The 20,970-nt window shown below is 40.0% G+C and overlaps 1 long non-coding RNA gene across 1 annotated transcript in view; it reads left to right on the top strand.

Annotated features, from left to right (window-relative positions):
* Positions 1-15,777: 15,777 nt before the first annotated feature.
* The window catches only part of LOC143818094 (uncharacterized), a 79,916-nt gene continuing 74,723 nt past the window's right edge, over positions 15,778-20,970 (top strand). The window contains exon 1 of the long non-coding RNA XR_013224305.1: positions 15,778-16,092. This is a non-coding gene — a long non-coding RNA (uncharacterized LOC143818094). The remainder of the gene's footprint in view (positions 16,093-20,970) is intronic.

The raw sequence follows: 20,970 nt of genomic DNA, 5'->3' as shown, positions 1-20,970 counted from the left end.
TACTTTCCGATACCGATACTTTCAAGTATCGGACGGTATCGCTCAACACTAGTACTGAGTATTACTCACTGTTAATGAATTCATTTCATGCATTTGTAACTTATTATCATAGCCATAGATGCCTCCAGCATTGTATTTGTATCTATAGAATTTCAAGTTGTTCCACTTCTTTTTCTTTGTACTGATTTTTTTTTTTTGTATGTCTTTTTATTCATATATTTTTTTTTAGTAAAGATTGTTAGTTTAAATTTGGTCATCCTGCATTCCTAATTCATATGCTTAGTTGTTTGGTCTTCCTATCTACAGTTTCAGTCCAGTCTGAGGAGATATTGCAGTGCACATCATGGCGACATATGAGGCCTAGTCAGTGAAAGCCAATAGGGGAGTTCTTTACCTGTCTGTTTTCTTGTTAATAAAAAACACTATTTATATGACTGACTGTGTGCATGCAAGTGTGGATGTCAAAGTCTCAAGCCTTGGGGAGTGCCCTATAGTGGCTGGCATGATTCGTTAAGAAGTGCAAAGCCTCTCACAGTATTGCTGAACCACACTTCACAATGCAGTTGAAAACAACAAGAGCAATACCTGTAATGTCAAGCATTAGACTTACAATATGATCACTGAGCTTCGTAGAACTTCAAATGTCTTCAAGTGAACTAGAATATCAAAGACTTTTACAACATGCCGGTATAGGTCATAAAAAACAGTAGAAGGCTTAATATGTGGAATGTGGAACATTTCCATGATTAACTTTGTTGACCATTGCTATATAGTTTGCAGAAGCCATACATAGTACATACTTCCATTTAATTGTTCTGGCAATGCTGGGGATTCCTATGCTTTTACTGAACAGCTGGTCTCAGACTTTTGTCATAAACACTATTCTGAAATGCAAAGACTTCATTTACGGGATGATGACCACTACAATTTTAATCCACTTTGGAGCTCAAATTGCCATCTTTAGGAGAACGGGTAACATCATCAGCAGTGTCTATTTCTGGAGAACTTAATACATTGACCTAATTGGATGGCGCTATTATGCAGAGGTGTTGCAAGAATGCAAATAATTGTTTTTCAATGTATGGCTATTATATAAAAGGTAGCATATTAAACTACTGAGGTACTTGCCACTTTCTTCTGTTGTGTCCCGCTACCTTTTTCCTTGTCTTGTACCCTTATTCCTTAGATTCCCCTCTCCACATGCTTATAAATTTTTTGTTTATAACAAGAGATGAGCTGATCAGTCGAGTTTGAGATGAATTTTCTGAAATTTGCTGTTTCACTCAAATTTGAACAGTCTGAAATTTAAGTCACAGTTCACAAACTATAGGAACTTACTTCCACACTGCTCAAGTATCAGAGAGCAAGCAAAAGTCATTTTCCATTGCCACATGGGCTTCCCCAAAATGCTCTGCAGCTTTGACATCTTACGGATTATCATATTTTATACAGTGGTGGTCAGCACTTGGGCCATTTGAGTTCAGTGGTTCCCAGTGGAATATAGTTTATACGGCAAAGTAATCTTTCATCTCTAGAGTCACTGGGTAAGTCTCTCTTCCGTAGAGTGTAAGCTCAATAAGTGGGGTCCTCGCTTTCTCCTTTAGAGTGTAACCTGTAACGGCTGACAGGGTTCTCTCTTGTCTACAAAGGTAAAGTCCTTATGGTCAGCCGGGGTCCTCTCCCCCACTCACTTGTCTATAAAGTGTAAGATCTTATGATCAGTGAGGTTCTGTTTGTCTCTCTACTTTCCCTCAAGTGTATTTTACGAGCAATTGCAAGCTTTCCACTATTGAAATCAGGACACATTTATTTGCAGCATATCAAATTTTTGGATAATATTGAGCAAAGTTGAATTTCAGCAGTTCTGTTAATCTCTGTTTACAATAAATCAAATTTTTATTCTTCCCAACATGGTGATTTTCCATTTTTGCATTTATAGTTTATCTTCCCTTCTTCAAAGAGCCATAACTTTTGTATCTTTCTCTTCATGTAGCCATGTGAGGGCTAGTTTTTTGTGGGACAAGTTGCAGTTATGAATTAGTCCATTTATTTTACCATTCAACATATTACAAAATCAGGAAAATAAGTCAAAGTGCAGTGAAATTGCACAAAAAATAAATACATTTCACAATTGTTTTTTTGGTTCTGTTTTAAGGCGTTCATTTTGTGGTAGAAATATGATTCTCCAGATTAGTGCGATTACAGTGATATCAAACTTGTACTGTATATTTGGAGTGAACCAAGTGGCAAAAAATATTAGGAAATTCACACGAAAAATGAAGCTTGTGTCACCATTTTCTGAGACCTGTAGGCTATGTTCACACGGTGCGTTTTTTGGTGCGGATCCGGAGCGGAATTTCAGCTGCGGATCCGCATCCGTTTTCCATGTAGGTTACAGTACAATGTAACCCAATGGAAAACAAAATCCGCTGTGCCGACGATCCTTTTTTCCCCAGGAAAATCCGCGCGGATTTGCCTGCGGAAAAAAGAAGTACCATGTCAATTCTTTCTCCGGATTCCGCTGCGGGTTTCCAGCAGCACCAATAGGAAACTGCATTTGGAAACCCGCAGTGGAATCCGCAGAAGAAAAAGGATCAAAATCCGCAGCTAAAATCAGCGCTGAATTTTAGCTGCGGTTTTTCAAAACAGGACAGGAAAAAAAACTGATGAAAAAACTGAACGTGTGAACGTAGCCGTAATGTTTTTATTTTTTGGTCGATAGAGCTGTGTGAGAAATTGTTTTTTGTTAGGCAAGCTGAAGTTTGTAATGATATCATTTTGGTGTAGATGTAACAATTTTATCAAGGTACAGTGGTGTTCAAAAGTCCTGAATAGGCATAGGATTAATTGATTTTTCAAGTTTTAAATGTTTTCTGTCGAATATCTTCGATGCTAATATGACATATTATATATGGTTTTGTTCAGAATACAATTTTGCATTCTCTCCCTGTAATATTTTTAGCTTTTGAAGCAGTTTTGCCTGAAATTATTGCAACAATATAGGAACTGAAAGCACAACTAAATATTGTACAGCTTCAGATCCAAAATTAGCCAATCACAGATGAGGTTCTTGTGACCAATCATAACCTGGATATGGCAGCCAATCACATTGCATTACATTGCATCACATCTGCTGCTTTGTTTGTTTGTTTTATCTGTTGGTCTATCTAGTGAATCATACTGTAGAGTTTTATGATGGGAGCCTTCAGATTTTTGTCAGCGGAGGATCGTGTGCGAGTTGTGGTGCTACATGAAGAGGGTGAACTGGCCCCCAGATCGCAAGGAAGGTCGGCTGTAATCAGAGTACAGTCATAAGAATTTTGCAGAAACATAAGCAGCTTGGAATTACCCAGGACAGGCCCAGATCTGGTCGGCCCAGAAAGTCAACTAAAAGGGAGGATGGGGCTGTATGGCAGCCAATGGTGTTGGAAGGCTTCATATTGTGGAGGGTATGGTTAATGCAAAAAAATACATAGACATCCTTAATAATAAAATGCTGCCTTCTGCTCAACACCTGTTTTCAGGGGATTATACCTTCTAGGATGATAATGCTCCTTGTCACAGAGCTAAGACAGTAACGGAATGGTAAAAAAAGAACAAGGTGGCTACTATTGACTGGTCAGCTCAGTCCCCGGACCTCAATCCAATTGAAAATTTGTGGCACAAGGTATCATTAGAGATATCTAGAAAACAGCAAAGGACCAAGAGTGAGTTGATTGAGGCTCTGATACAGGCCTGGAACCACATCATCACTCGTGAACATCTGCAGAAGCTTGTTCACTCAATGCCACAGAGATGCAAGCTGGTGCTCAAGAGCAGAAGCTGGCCAATAAAGTATTAGAAGCTAAAGATGCACTCAAAAGGCCGTTTTCAGGACTCTGAATTAAATAAAAAATAATAAATCTTAAAAAGTAAAATTTAAGTCTGTGTTACCTTGCATTGGAAATTAATGAACTTGGAAACCTGTTCACCATTCTACACACTGTACTGGTGTAGGTATGGTTATGCTGTAAAATTTTTTATCAAAAATGCGCATACCATAACAATTTATACACTTGGGACATTCAAAAATAAGTATGGCATACAATGAGGGATTACAAAAACATATATGTTCCACCAGTTTCACTGTAGAGATGCAGAAGTATGAAACATATAGTTTTCTTCACGCCTATGCAGGACTTTTGAACACCATTGTATGTATTTATTTTTTTTTTGCGGTGTTGTGGCGATAAAAGAAAAATGCAATTCTGTGATTACTAATTGGGATAATTAATTTGATATTTTGATAGATTAAAATTTAACAGAAGTGAAGATGCCAAATAGGTTTTTTTTATTTCTTCATTTGTAATAGGGGAAAGGGAATATATTCAAATTTACATCATTTTTTAAATTCTTTATATTTTTTAAAACTTCGCTTTACTTTTTAGTTTGTTAGTCCCCTTAGAGGACTTAAACCTGTGATTGCCCAATCACTCACGTAATTGCAGTATTGCAATATATAGTAAAAAAAAAAAAAAAATCCATTTTCGATGAACACCAGTTACAGGCTAATTTTCATCAGAGTACCATCATGACAGGTGCAGGTGTTTTCATGAAACTACCAGCTGACATGGCAACCTTTTGGCCCCCGTTGATCCTGTAGCTGCCATGTTTTCTGGGCTTTAAATGCAACTGTCAGAGATTGGCATTGGATCTGGGTGAAGTGTCAGTGGATGCGCTGCTGTTGAATATATTCATAAGCAGCACATCCACTGACATGTCACCCGGATCCTGTACCACTCTTTCCTTATGTACCTGTGTCTTGCAGCGGCTGATATGTGCTAAATATGTTGCTTAGGAGCAGCTTCATCGGGTGAGCAGATTCCTTTTTTCTCTGCACCTTATTGTGTTATCAGTTAAAACTCTGTTTTTCCTTGTTTCCCATATCTACTAATGATTGGCATTAGCAATTAACAGGTTGAAAAATTCAAATTCTAACCTACAGAAATAAAATTAGAAAGTGCATCATACCCATATCGCTGTAGGCCACCTGACTGCAACACCATAGGATGCCCCGACGCGCATTTCGCGGATGTGCTTTCCCCTTGAGAAACGCGTGTCGGGATGTCCTATAGTGTTGCAGTCAGGTGGCCTACAGTGATATGGGTATGATGCACTTTCTAATTTTCTTTCTATAGGTTAGAATTTGATTATAATCTACTTGTTTTTATTTATCTGGTGATCTATTTATAGTTACCTATAGGAATTTTTTGAATGTATTAATTGATTGATCATGATTACCCAATATTTGCAGCCAGATCTATAGCTGTGTCACTGAATTTGGACTTGATTCGCCTTTTTCTATACCTCATACATGTTTTATGGTCACCCCTGATTCATGTATATTTTTTGTATGAACATTGTTGAATAAAGATTGATGGTTTTTATTCTTTTGCGAAGTGGTGTTTTTCGGATAATTTATTATCCGTTATTTGCGGGTTTATGCTTCATAAGAATGCTCGAGTGGTCTCCGAGTGTTTGTAACTGCTTGGAGATTTAGTTTTCATTGCCTCAGCTGCATGATTTACAGCTGCTAGCCAGGCTGAGTACATGTGGAGGTTTCTGGTTGCTAGGTAATCCCCACATGTAATCAAGCTGTCTGGCAGCTGTAAATCATGCAGCTGAGGCAACGAAAACTAAATCTCCGAGCAGTTAAAAATACTTGGAGATCACCTGAGCGTGCTCGGGAAAACCCAAGCAACGAGTATACTCGCTCATCACAAGTTGTAAATGTTTTAACTCAGTCTAGGATTTCTTACAGTATATGTCCACCTGCTATGAACCTATAAGTGCACTTAATATTAGAGAATAATATTTACCATAGATTTCTAATATTTACCCCTTCATGACCGGAGGGGTTTTTTTTGTTTTTGCATTTTCATTTTTTGCTCCCCTTCTTCCTAGAGCCATAACTTTTTTATTTTTTGATCAATTTGGCCATGTGAGGGCTTGCTTTTTTGTGGGATGAGTTGTACTTTTGAAAGACACCATTGGTTTTAACATGTCGTTTACTGGAAAACGGGAAAAAAATTCCCAGTGCGGTGAAATTGCAAAAAAAGTGCAATTCCTCAATTGTTTTTTGTTTTGCTTTTTTACTATGTTCACTAAATGCTGAAACTGACCTGCCATTATAATTCTGCAGGTCATTACGAGTTCATGTTTAGAATCTTTTTTTCTAAGTGTAGAAAAAAAATTCCAAAGTTTGTTAAAAAAAATGCACCATTTTCCGATACCTGTAGCATCTCCATTTTTAGTGATCTCAGGTCAGGTGAGGGCTTATTTTTGCATGCCGAGCTGGCATTTTTAAAGTTACCATTTTGGTGGAGATACGATCTTTTGATCGCCTGTTATTGCATTTTAATGTTATGACCATAAAAAAAAGTAATTTTGGCGTTTTGACTTTTTTTCTCGTTACACCGTTTAGCTATCGGGTTAATTCTTTTTTACATTGATAGATCAGGTGATTTTGAATGCGGCGATACCAAATATGTGTATGTTTGATTTTTTTATTGTTTTATTTTGAATGGAGCAAAAGGGAGGTGATTTGAACTTTTATATTTTTTTATTTTATTAATATTTTTAAAAATATTTTTTTTTACTTTTGGCATGCTTCACTAGTCTCCATGAGACACTAGAAGCTGCCATAACCTGATCAGCTCTGCTACATACAGGTGATGATCAGATCGTCATTGTGAAGCAGAATTGCTGACTTGCTATGAGCACCGACCACCAGGCGGTGCTCATAGTATTCCAGAAGTGACAACCATAGAGGTCTGCTGGAGACCTCTGGTTGTCATGCCAACCCATCAGCAACCCGCGGTCATGTGAGAAAGGCGCCGATGGGTGGTATTTCCAAAGCGCTTGCTGGCAGCGCGTATTAAATGATGCTGTCAGAGTTTGACAGTGGCATTTAACGGGTTAACAGCCGCGGGAGGATCGTGATTCCTCTTCACAGCAGTTACTAGCACATGTCAGCTGTTCAAAACAGCTGACATGTGCCGGAAAAGAAGTGGGCTCACCGCAGCAGGGTCAAAGGGGGTATGTCCGACATTGGCATATTATTTTGCCTGATATCGTATTCTTCTTTAAGAATCACTCTTGCTCATTAAATGGGTGATTCTAATATCAAATAATGACCGTTCTTGTAATATAGGAACAGGCTGAGCCATCAGAGTGAGTTAAGGTACCTTCACACGAAACGACTTTGTAACGATATCGCTAGCGATCCGTGACGTTGCAGCGTCCTCGCTAGCGATATCGTTTAGTTTGACACGCAGCAGCGATCAGGATCCTGCTGTGATGTCACTGGTCGCTGAATAAAGTCCAGAACTTTATTTGGTCGTCCGATCGCCGTGTATCGTTGTGTTTGAAAGCAAAGGCAACGATACCAGCGATGTTTTACACTGGTAACCAGGGTAAACATCGGGTTACCAAGCGCAGGGCCGCGCTTAGTAACCCGATGTTTACCCTGGTTACCAGCGTAAAAGTAAAAAAAACAAACAGTACATACTCACCTGCGCGTCCCCCAGCGTCTGCTTCCTGACACTGACTGAGCGCCGGCCCTAAAGTGAAAGTGAAAGCACAGCGGTGACGTCACCGCTCTGCTGTTAGGGCCGGAGCTCAGTCAGTGTCAGGAAGCAGACGCTGGGGGACGCGCAGGTGAGTATGTAGTGTTTGTTTTTTTTACTTTTACGCTGGTAACCAGGGTAAACATCCGGTTACTAAGCGCAGCCCTGCGCTTAGCAACCCGATGTTTACCCTGGTTACCCGGGGACCTCGGCATCGTTGGTCGCTGGAGAGCGGTCTGTGTGACAGCTCCCCAGCGATCAAACAGCGACGCTGCAGCGATCGGCATCGTTGTCGCTATCGCTGCAGCGTCGCTTCGTGTGAAGGTACCTTTAGTGCCTGTACGCTTCTCTAAACTCTTGCTATTAAAGGGGGGAACTTAGTGATGATACCCTGTCTATGATTTCCACATACCCTACTAAGACATGTAAAAAGTAGAAAACATGAAACAACCTCACTATAATGTTATTTATGAGCCAAGTTGAATTATTTACCCAAACTGAAGGCAGCAATGAATATTGTACTTATAGGTAAGACTTTAAGCTGAAGTTATATTCATTGCTTCCACCTACTGTACTTCAATATACAATTGTTTTATAAAGATAGCTAGAATAATAAGGTTATTTATATTTTATTCACAATAGACCAAGGATAAGGCGAGTGTCTCAGCGCAGCAAATAGTAAATGGTAATAAGCTCTTAAGAGAAACTGATTCAATTATTTTAATGCACTTAAGATTTAATGAGAGAACCTGCTAATTGATTAAGCTTAAGAAGTTTTCACATTCATATCATATTACATCACTTCTCACATGGGAAACAAATAGTGAAAGTGACAATTTAATCATATTGCTGATGATTGTAACAGAATAGTAGGAAATACTACTGAGAATGTTAATTTAGGGTACATTCTATGAATGTAGTTCTAATATTCATAGTAGGATGCCAGAGAGTTTCTCATTACCTATTAATATTGTTCATGTCAAAGAAAAAAATCTAGGAATAATTAAAGCTACCCAAAAGTAGCACTAAGATACTGGTAATTAACATTCACAGTTTAAAATATGTTATTCATTTGAAGATTTTACAGCAAAAAGTGTGCTAAGTTCCTGATTAGAGATGAGGTAACCTAATCTTAAAAGTTTGGCGTTCATATGCCAAACATGGACTTTCCCCGCAATGTTTGGAGTTTTGGAAGAAGTCTGTTGCAGGAAGAGAGAGAGAGAGTGCTTTGCACGTTAGCTATGATGAACAGTGTGCTGTTATGGATGCATAATATATAAACAAAAGAATAGAGCAGTACTCTTTAAGCACTAAGATGTATGCAAACATTGAATATATAACACTAGATGGAGACTCGATGCTATCGCATCAGGAGGGCGGTAATGTCATGATGGGGGCAGGCTTTGCAGCGTTGAAAATCTCTCCCCCCATGTGCTCACCCACCTATCCACTCTCTCTTTCCCCATATTCTGACTTCTCCCGTCTGTGCTCTCATCTTTGACCTGTCTACCCCATGTGCTATCCCCCTTGTCTGCTGTCTCTCTTCTTTCTGTGCTGTGTTCTCCCATCAAAGACAATACTGACATTACAGCAGGAGATTGCAGAGGATACATTTTGTGAGGTAAAATATTGTTTAAAAACAGTCAGTGAAGTATTTTACCTGACAAAAGGAATCCTCTATGATATGCGCAGGCGCTGGGAAAGGTCAGAGAGGCCCGGCACCTGAAACACTGCAGTACCTTGCTCTGCCCTCAACAGGGCAGACAAAGTACGCCTGCGCCAGAGCTGCAGTGTGAATGCAAGAAGAGGACGTCATCGTAAGAAGATGGGAGGCCCCGGACCGGACCATGACACCCATTGGACCCGGACCGCACCGGGACCGCTCCTGGGTGAGTATAATCTAACCTCTTTTTCTCATCTTTCAAGATACATCGAGGGCTTATCTACAGGATTCCAGAATGCTGTAGATAAGCCCCTGATGCTGGTGACCGCAGCTCAAACTCGATTTTGTGGGTGACAGGTTCCCTTTAAGCGCCAATAGCAGCGTTTCAGTTCATAGAACCTTTCACAAGCCTAGTGTCATGACTCTGTTGTCGGGTGTCCTGGTCTTTCCCTATCCCTAACACTAGGGGGCACCATAGCTCTCCCTGCTCCCCAGGTTACTTCTGATGGTGAAGATGCTAGGGCCATTCACCTTAGTTCCTCAATCTGCCCTCAGTCTGTACCCTTCCCCCATGCAGGGAAGAGGGAAGTAGCAGTGTGCCAAAATACACCAACCAGACTAACAAGGTAATATGAACAGGGGTAGCGAAAAATACCAAACATATAAATATACTCACATAAACAACAGAGGTATGCACCGGGGAGTAGAGTATGTTGTAAATCCAAAGTAGGAGAAGAAAGGAAATTATCACACACACAAAACCTAGCAATAGGCACAGATAAATCCACCAAACGACTTTCTCCAATAACCATCAGCAACAACCTCCAGACATGTAGCAAAAACTATTTCCAACAGAGTGCTGGCCAAAACTCAGTTTATATAGGGGATGGGAGTGGCTAACAGTGCATAGCTGAGAGCCTTAAGTTCAGTAACTCTCAATAGAGCAGATTAACTCCTGCACTGCCAAAAGAAAATTAGACCTTTTAATAAAAAGGTGAAGTGCTTCTAATCCATGCAGGAGTAGGAGAAATCAAATGCTGCGGTCTTGTGGCTCCTATCTGTTGTGGAAAAGCCGTGACACTAGTCTTGAGAAAAGCTCTATGAACCAAAACGTTGCCATTTGGACTTAATAAAGTCCCCTTTTTTCAATCTCATCTTGTTTTGATTGGATGGCTGTCTCCTTTATGATATACAGTGGGTACGGAAAGTATTCAGACCTCTTTTCATTTTTCACTCCTTGTTTCAGCCATTTGGTAAATTCAAAACAGTTCATTTTGTTTCTCATTAATGTACACTCTGCACCCGATCTTGACTGAAAAAAACAGAAATGTAGACATTTTTGCATATTTATTAAAAAAGAAAAACTGAGATATCACACTGTCATAAGTATTAAGACCCTTTGTTCAGACACTCATATTTGCTGTCCATTTCCTTGTGATCCTACTTGAGATGGTTCTACAGCTTCATTGGAGTCCAGCTGTGTTTAAATAAACTGATAGGACATGATTTGGAAAGGCAACCACCTGTCTATATAAGACCTCAGAGCTCACAGTGCATGTCAGACAAAATGAGAAACATGAGGTCAAACGAACTGGCCAAAGAGCTCAGAGACAGAATTGTGGCAAGGCACAGATGTGGCCAAGGTTACAAAATAATTTCTGCAGTACTCAAGGTTCCTAAGAGCACAGTGGCCTCCATAATCCTTAAATGGAAGAAGCTTGGGACCACCAGAAGTCTTCTTAGACCTGGCCGTCCAGTCAAACTGAGCAATCGTGGGACAAGAGTCTTATTGAGAGAGGTAAAGGAAACAAAGGGTGGTTATTAATGGAGCGCACTCAGACTGGGTCGCGGTTAGCAGTGGGGTACCACAGGGGTCAGTATTGGGCCCTCTTCTTTTTAACATATTTATTAATGACCTTGTAGGGGGCATTCAGAGTAGAATTTCAATATTTGCAGATGACACTAAACTCTGCAGGGTAATCAATACAGGGGAGGACAATTTTATATTACAGGATGATTTATGTAAACTAGAAGCTTGGGCTAATAAATGGCAAATGAGCTTTAATGGGGATAAATGTAAGGTCATGCACTTGGGTAGAAGTAATAAGATGTATAATTATATGCTTAATTCTAAAACTCTGGGCAAAACCGTCAATGAAAAAGACCTGGGTGTATGGGTGGATGACAAACTCATATTCAGTGGCCAGTGTCAGGCAGCTGCTACAAAGGCAAATAAAATAATGGGATGTATTAAAAGAGGCATAGATGCTCATGAGGAGAACATAATTTTGCCTCTATACAAGTCACTAGTTCGACCACACTTAGAATACTGTGCACAGCTCTGGTCTCCGGTGTATAAGAAAGACATAGCTGAACTAGAGCGGGTGCAGAGAAGAGTGACCAAGGTTATTAGAGGACTGGGGGGTCTGCAATACCAAGATAGGTTATTACACTTGGGGCTATTTAGTTTGGAAAAACGAAGACTAAGGGGTGATCTTATTTTAATGTATAAATATATGAGGGGACAGTACAAAGACCTTTCTGATGATCTTTTTAATCATAGACCTGAGACAGGGACAAGGGGGCATCCTCTACATCTACGGTAAGAGCAGTGAGACTATGGAACTCTCTGCCGTATGATGTTGTAATGAGTGATTCGTTACTTAAATTTAAGAGGGGACTGGATGCCTTTCTTGAAAAGTATAATGTTACATGGTATATACACTAGATTCCTTGATAGGGCGTTGATCCAGGGAACTTGTCTAACTGCCGTATGTGGAGCCGGGAAGGAATTTTTATCCCCAATGTGGAGCTTACTCTTTGCCACATGAGGTTTTTTTTACCTTCCTCTGGATCAACATGTTAGGGCATGTTAGGTTAGGCTATGGGTTAAACTATATGGACTTACAGTCTTCCTTCAACCTTAATAACTATGTAACTATGTAACTATGTAAAGAAGAACCCCAAGATCACTGTGGCTGAGCTCCAGAGGTGCAGTAGGGAGGTACAGAGATGGGAGAAAGTTCCACAATGTCAACTATCAGTGCAGCCCTCCAACAGTCTTTATGGCAGAGTGGCCTGATGGAAGCCTTGTGGGAAAAGTGTATAGCGCCCCCCAGAGTCGGAATTTCTGCCTGGTCTCGGCTATCGGGGTAGCTGAGACCCCAGAGAACATGATTCAGGTTGGTTTTTACTGACCCCAGTGTTGCGATTGCCGTTATTAGCAATATAACAGTGAAAGCAAAAAAAAAGAACAAGTCCAATTTTCAGTAAATTTCTATCTCTGATATGATCGCACATCAGATGAGAGAGAAATAGAGTCCCCGGTCCCCCTATCACCCCCCTGTACCTCTGGTGTCCAGGAATTCGCCCGTGATGTCCCCCAGGCCGCCAGCATGTTATTCTGGGAGAAAATGGCAGATGCATTCACAGTGCACCTGCCGAGATCTGCCTGCCAGCCCCTGGCAACAAAAGGAAAATGTTCCTGTTGGTTCATTTTGATCACTGTGATAGACACTATCACAGTGATGAAAATAAGAAAAACAGTAAGTAAAAACACCTCTTATCACCCCCTTAGATAGGGAAAAATTATGAAATAAAAAAAATTCTTTCCATTTTTCCAGTAGAGTTAGAGTTTGGGTAAAGTGACTTGGGCTAAAGTTAAGCTTAGGGTTAGGGCTAGGGTTAGGGGTGTGTTAGGTTTAGGTTTGTGGGTAGGGTTATGGTTAGGGTTGAGATTAGGGTTATGGGTGTGTTGGTGTTAGGTTTGTGGGCAGGGTAATGGTTAGGGTTAGGATTAGGGTTAGGGGTATCTTAGGGTTAGGGTTGGAGTTAGAATTGGGTGGTTTCCTCTGTTTAGGTACATCAGGGGGTGCCCAAACGCAAAATGGCGCCACAATTGATTCCAGCCAATTTTACGTTCAAGAAGTCAAATGGTGCTCCCTCCCTTCTGAGCCCTGCCATGCACCTAAACAGTGGCTTTCCCCCATATCTGGGGTATCTGCATACTCAGGTGAAATTGCACAACAAATTTTGTGGTCCATTTTCTCCTGATACCCTTGTTAAAATAAAAAAGTGAGTTCCAAAGTAAATTTTTGGTGAAAAAAGTAAAATGTTATTTTTTTCCAACACATTGCCTTAATTCTTGTGACGCTCCTGAAAGGTTAATAAACTTCTTGAATGTGGTTTTGCGCACCTTGAGGGGTTCAGTTTTTAGAATGGTGTCACTTTTGGGCATTTTCTGTTATATTTACCCCCAAAAATCACTTCAAATGTGAGGTGGTCCCTAAAAAAAGGTTTTGCTAATTTTGATGGAAAAATGATAATTTCCTAATCAAATTTAAACCCTTATAACGTCCTAACAAAATAAAAATGTGTTTCCAAAATTGTGCTTTTCTAAAGTAGACATGTGCAAAATGTTATTTATTAACTATTTTGTGAGATATGACTCTCTGATTTAAGGATATAAAAATTCAAAGTCTGAAAATTGCAAAATTTTCAAAATTTTCGGCATATTTCCAGTTTATTCATAAATAAACGCAAGTCATATCGAAAAAATTTTTCCACTATCGTTAAGTACAATGTCTCGAGAAAACAATCTCAGAATCAGTGGTATCTGTTGAAGCGTTACAGAGTTATAAACAGATAAATTGACAGTGGTCAGAATTGTAAAAATTGGCTTGGTCATTAAGCAGCAAATTGGCTCCGTCACTAAGGGCTTAAATGTTATTTATAGATCATTGTTTATCTCTGCAGATTTTGTAACCCATCTTATCATGTCTATCAGATTGCACTATTTTATGTTTTAATTACTTTGCAAAAACATTCCAATGCTTCACCTTTCTTTAGGATACTAGTTCTTCTTCTGTATGTTCTACTCCTATGAGATATTTGGTCAAAGACATTGAAAAATAGATGGTAACAGGTTTAATGTTAGCAGTTTATCATTTGGGCTTCTTGCTCCCTCCTATTTTTGAGCATCCACTGAAGCTTAATCAGCTAAATTCAGTTCTTTCACTACACAGATGTATGTATTTCTATATTATAAGAGAATAAAATAAAAGTACCAATCATAACATGCTCTGAAAATGAGATTCTTAGCTACAGTAAAACTGATTCATCATGAGACAGCTCCATATGCACTTGTAGAAGTCAAGGTTAATGAATACACACAGAGCAAGAGGCAGGAAAGTGGTGCAATACATGCATTATATCGTCATTAGAAGTGTCATACCTTTGCTCTGGGGCAATATATCAAAGGAATGTGCCTTGACAAAGCTGAAAATTAAGATCTTAGCCTCTTGTGGGTCACAGTTCAATAACATCTCAACTTCATTTCTCTCCTTTTTCTTCTAGCTGTAACCAGCAGAGGATAGATATATTAGCTCAGGAAAAATATACTTGCGTCAGCCACTTCAGGGGAATTGAAATTCAGAAGGCAAATCATATTTTCACAGAAACATAATATTTTTTTCTAAAACAAATGTACAAACCTATAGGAATTACCCACGTAAAGAGTTATTCTCATGTTATTAAAATGCTTTAGTTATTTAGACAACGTGAAAATAGACAAGTTTGCAATTAATTTGCTTTTACTATCTGCTGTCATTCTCTTGCTGTGATAATTTTTATCTTTCATAGTAGACAGCTTGTTTCCAAGGAAGTCAACCACCAGAGGAGCCAGGCCAAGTATCTCCATCACCATCAGCAACTAGGAAGTAAGGAGATATGAACTGTTAAAGAATATCCCTTTAACATCCATCTAAACATATGACTATTATGTCATCCCAGTTTTGCAGATGAAAATGCTCCAATATCTATTGTTTTCTAATGATTTGGAAGCTCAATTATTTTTACCTTGTATTCAATTTATATAGTTCCTGTATTCAGCATTGTATTTGATAAGACCATATAACAATGGTAGCTATTTATAACTTCTCACATGTTTTCAAGATTTAGCAACCCAGTAATTTGTAAGATGAGATGGTAGCACATTATAATTAGAAATGACCAGACCGATCCTCAGAGCATCGAGTTCAAGTCGATTTTCCTGAAATTCGTGCTCCTTCAGTATCTTGTTCTCCCTTTCACTCTCTCTGTCTTTCTGTCTTTCCCATATCCAGTATTTAGAACTGCCCAAATCAAATTTTTGGGGAAAATTCGGGGAAGCTGGTGAATTTGAATTTCAAAAAATTTGAACATCTCCTAATAAATTAAAACCATTCTTTTGATTATTAAGTTCATTACTGATTCAAAGTACTATAAAATAATTAAAAAAAAATAAATGCCTCTAAAAAATAGTGAAAGCCTATGGAGTGTCAGAACGAGGCTCCATAGACTTTAATTGTAAGATAGGCTTCCGGCTCATGCATACAGAATAGAAGGAGCTGGCTAGACAGAATTGTGGTGACATCACAGAGAAGCAGAGAAGAATGGGGTTGGGCGCTCACTCTTCATAACATGCATGTACACACATATTTCATGCATAAAAAAGCTAGTGGAAGTGATTCTTTAATAGTTGTATGTGAAATCTCAGGCTGCATGTTTTCCACCATCTTTCAAAATCTGGGATGTACAGTACTTAGTGTCCACCATAACCATGCAGACATCTAGTTATTCTTCCATCAAGAGGACTCTATATTTAAATTTCAATAGCAGTTATTGAAGAGTACGAAATGGGGAGCAGGCAGTTGAGGAGTGATCAGTGTTAAGGGGAGACAACAGTGCAGGAGCAACTAATGGACAATGGGATGACATCACTAACTTGGAGGAGACTGCAGCCACATCACTATACCAGGATATTCATGGATCCATTTAAACTGAGTGAGTGTTTAGCTGCCTATTCGTGCCATACAGACACATTTTCAGTAGTCTGCTAGACATGGCCCAAACGTATCCAGCTGACAGACAATGGCAAGTCATACTTAAAGGGAACCTGTCACCTGAATTTGGCGGGATCGGTTTTGGGTCATATGGGCAAAGTTTTCGGGTGTTTGATTCACCCTTTCCTTACCCGCTGGCTGCATGCTGGCCGCAATATTGGATTGAAGTTCATTCTGTGTCCTCCAGAGTACACGCCTGCGCAAGGCAATCTTGCCTTGCGCACGCGCAGTATGCTTTGCCCAACAGCGGGCAAAGCCGAAAAGCATTAGTGAGCATGCGCCGGTGCACTATGTCCTGGAACACATACTTCCGGGACATAGTGTGCCGGTGCTTGCGCACTAATGCTTTTCGGCTTTGCCCGCAGTTGGCTGCTAGACACCTTGAATACATGTTGGGATTGCTTAACAAACAGGCAATCCCACACATGTATTCAAGCTGTCTAGCAGCCGCAAATCATGCAGCTGCGTCAACATAAACTAAATCTCCAACCATGCTGAAATACTCAGAGACCACCCAAGCATGCTCGGAGAAACCCGAGTAACAAGCACAGTCGCTGTTAGAATTGGCGGCACTATTTGGCAGTATAAGCGAACTCTGTTATTTCATAGAATCGCATAGATAAGGGAACGCTGTGCCCTGTTAACCTTACAGAGGATTACAGCTACCTAACTGAGCAGAGAGCAACCAGTGGTCATGCAGTCAGCAAAGCACACAAAACTCCTCACCAGAGGAGCCGGTATTCTAGGGGCTTATTTCAGCCAAGCCCTGAATCTAAACACAAAACTCCTGAACGGAGGTGCCGGTATTCTAGGGGCTAATTTCAGCCAAACCTGACCTCATGCAGACATGACCACTAAAGCAGCAGAGCTCATAACAAAGGTTGATACTAGCGCATGGCTGTGCGGCCATGCAAACCTTTTATACCTGCAGCAGACAAGGACCTTCCTAGTGGTCCAATAGGAACCGCAACAGGACCTAAACATGTGACCCCTGACCTCCAATGGGAGGTCGTCCCATGGGCATGCTCAGTATGGGAAAACCAGGACTTAGTCCCAGAAAGACCTGCTTGCTGCTGAACATTGCTGGATACAAAGGTAGAGCCTGGAAGGGCAGTAGTTAACAGTCGTCCAATATCAGCCTGAGCCAGACACTGGGACCAACGTCTCTGCTGAGCAGGCTCCACTATGGTTGGAGGAGAATGTGAGACCGCAGCAGACATGGTTCGAGATTCCACCTGTGCAGCGGCGGGAACTTGACACCTAACAGTCGGTCATCACTAATTATTATAAAATGCTGAATATTTTCACAAAATCCTGAATCAGGTATTTTTATAGTGTTACCTCTTAGGCCTCTATAACATAGCATTTTCTCCTAAGTTCAATTGCCCCATTAGGACATAAGTCTGAACACCACATAAAATAGGATTTGGGTGTATGTGTCCAAGGCCCAATTGATTATAATGGTGCAGACGGAGTCACTGTGTGCTCTAACTTGCATCAATTTCAGCTTTATGCGCCTATTAAAAGGGGACATCAAGACATAGTAAAAAAAACTCCACATCGGTATAAGGAAGAACTTTAAATTGAATCACAGTCCAGTACAAACAAAATTGATTTGGATTCTTCCATTCCTTTACATTTACTTACTTCTGAGTTGATTTAGGTTATTACTGCTTATTTTATTATTTGCACAATGTTCATTCCCTTGCCTGTGCTTGCCAAAATGAAATTATTCTTCATATTCAGTCATCATTACTTCATGAACACAGAGCATTTGATACATGTCTATTTGACATCTGTTTCATTTTGTTGCGGGTTTGCTGTTGTGCATGAAGCACAAGGTATTGACTAACTCAGATAAATGCCCATTATTACCGTTTAAGTCTTCCATCAATAAACAGTTTGCTGGATGAATTAAGGGAGGCAGGCAACTCCTGCCGACTAATTGTGCCTCTGTCTGTGGTGCTGAACATTTCTGTACAGGGTTGTCTGCATACACATTATAGAGGATAATTGCAAATCTTATTAGAAAGCTTGTTTGGTATTGCAGGGTGCTCATAGCTTTATTACCCTAGGTTACACTTCATTAAGATCCATTTTTCATGGCTCAGCTTTGCCATTCATTAACTGCTTGACCTTGTAGAGCAGAACAGAATGAAAATTCAAATAACTATTTCTGCGTAAAGCTGATGTATTAGATGATACGCAGTACAGGTAGAACTTTGATAATTGGAAAGAATTTGAAATATGTTGTACAAGATTTCCTTTTTCCCTCACACCGTGCATATAAGGATGAGGCACATTCAATGTTCTTGGTATGCATTCCACATCCATGCATGAACGGCACGCTGACAAATAATGCAGTCCCTGTGGCCAGTGCCTTTAAATCCAAACCGAAGATTTAGACAGAAAGGAGACACATAGTGGCCCAGACTTTCGAGTTTCAGGCTGAAAAAGTATTTTAAAGCTACTGTAAGTTCTTTGCAATCTTGTCAGTAAATGATTTGCCTGTGATAATCCAAAGTCTATGTTCAAACGTGTATGTGCAGCATATTTTAGAAGCCAAAATCTGCTCTCTCTAGCCTCTTCACCCCCGGAGCTTTTTTCGTTTCGTTTTTCACTTACCTCTTTCCCAGAGCCACAACTTTTATATTTTTCCATCAATATGGCCATGTAAGGGCTTATTTTTTGTGGGACGAGATTTACTTTTGAACGATATCATTGGTTTTACCATGTCGTGTAAAAGATAACAGTAAAAAAATTCCAAGTGCGATGAAATTGCAAAAAAAGTGCAATCTCACACTGGTTTTTTGCTTGGCTTTTTTGCTAAGTTCACCAAATGCTAAAACTGACCTGCCATTATGATTCTCCAGGTCATTACGAGTTCATAGACACCAAACAGGTCTAGGTTTTCTTTTAACTAAGTGGTAAAAAAAAAATCCAAAGTTTGCTAAAAAAAGAAAAAATTGCGCCATTTTCCGATACTCGTAGCGTCTCCATTTTTCATGATCTGGGGTCAGGTGAGGGCTTATTTTTTGCGAGCCGAGCTGTCCTTTTTTAATGATACTATTTTGCTGTTGATACGTTCTTTTGATCGCCCGTTATTGCATTTTAATGCAATGTCGTGGCGATCAAAAAAATGTAATTTTGGCGTTTTGATTTTTTTTCTCGCTACGCCATTCAGCAATCAGGTTAATCTTTTGTTTTTGTTGATAGATCGGGCGATTTTGAATGCGGCGATACCAAATATGTGTAGGTTTGATTTTTTTTTATTGTTTTATTTTGATTGGGGCGAAAGGGGGGTGATTTGAACTTTTACATATTTTTTATTTTTTTATATTTTTAAACACTTTTTTTTTATTTTGGCATGCTTAAATAGCCTCCATAGGAGGCTAGAAGCATGCACTACATGATCGGCTCTGCTACATAGAGGTGAAGCACGGATCACCTCTATATAGCAGAAATGCAGGGTTGCTTTGAACGCCAACCACAGGGTGGCGCACAAAGCAATCGGCCATCAACAACCACAGCGGTCTCAAGGAGACCTCTGGTTGTTATGGCAATGCATCGATGACCCCCGATCATGTGACGGGGGTCAGCGGTGAGAGCACATCCGGCCACGCGGCCGAGAGCGCTAATTAAATGCCGCTGTCAGCGTTTGACGGCGCCATTTAACTAGTTAATGGGCACAGGCGGATCGCGATTCTGCTCACGCTCATTGCACGCACATGTCAGCTGTACAAAACAGCTAACATGTCGCGGCTTTGAGGTGGGCTCACCGCCGGAGCCCACCTTAAAGCAGGGGATCTGCCAGCTGACGTACTATTCCGTCAGCTGGCAGAAAGGGGCTAGGCAGTAAAAATGCTGTTTCAAAACATCCATTTTTCAGCGTCTTCTATGTGTTTTTACAATGTTTTTGCTGCCTTGTTTGGTGCAGAATACTTGTGTGATTTGTGTACAGCGCATGTTAAAAAAAAATCTTAGTCTTTTCACTATTCACCGAAAAGTAAAAAAATGCTTAGTTGCATTTTTGCAGCGATTTTGCACTGTCTCATTACTTTCAAGGGATGAAAAAAAACCTGCAAAAATGCTGAAAGAATAGGCAAGCGTGTGCATGAGATTTCTAAAATCTTTGATCAAAGTTACATTAGAGAGAAAAATAAGTAGGTAGCTCAATGCATTGATAATTGTATTAGCAATTTATTTAAAAAAATGCAAAATAGAATAAAGAGAACTGCAACGTTTGAAACAAAAAAATGTAATGTTAATTGTAATCTATCTACAGCATTCATGATACTAATGTTCATAAAAAGTGTAAAAAAAAAAAAATGACTTGAAAGATGATGTTCTACCTTGAAACGTTGACATTTACCCTATGGATAGATGATAACTTGCTAATCACAGGTGGTCCAACCGCTGGAACACTCACTAATTTCCAGAAGGGTGCTCTGAAGGACTCCCGGCTGTTGAACCCCTAGCAAATCAGCAAGTTATCACCTATCCTAGCAAGTGGTAGAATTGGTCTGTACTCTGAAAAAGATGTCAAGAATTGATGTCAAATTATAAGGCCTCTTTCACACTAGCGTCGTGCACTGCACGTCGCTATGCGTCGTTTGGTTGAAAAAACGCATCCTGCAAAAGTGCTTGCAGGATGCGTTTTTTCACCATTGATTTGCATTAGCGTCGCATTGCTATGCTTTGCCACACGTCGCAACCGTCGTGCGACGGTTGCTCCGTGTTGTGGCGGACCGTCGGCTACAAAAAACGTTACATGTAACGTTTTTTGCTGCCGACGGACCGCCATTTCCGACCTCGCATG

This window comes from Ranitomeya variabilis, chromosome 3 (assembly GCF_051348905.1).
Source record: "Ranitomeya variabilis isolate aRanVar5 chromosome 3, aRanVar5.hap1, whole genome shotgun sequence".
Lineage (NCBI taxonomy): Eukaryota > Metazoa > Chordata > Amphibia > Anura > Dendrobatidae > Ranitomeya > Ranitomeya variabilis.
This window is presented reverse-complemented; position numbering and strand designations above follow the sequence as displayed.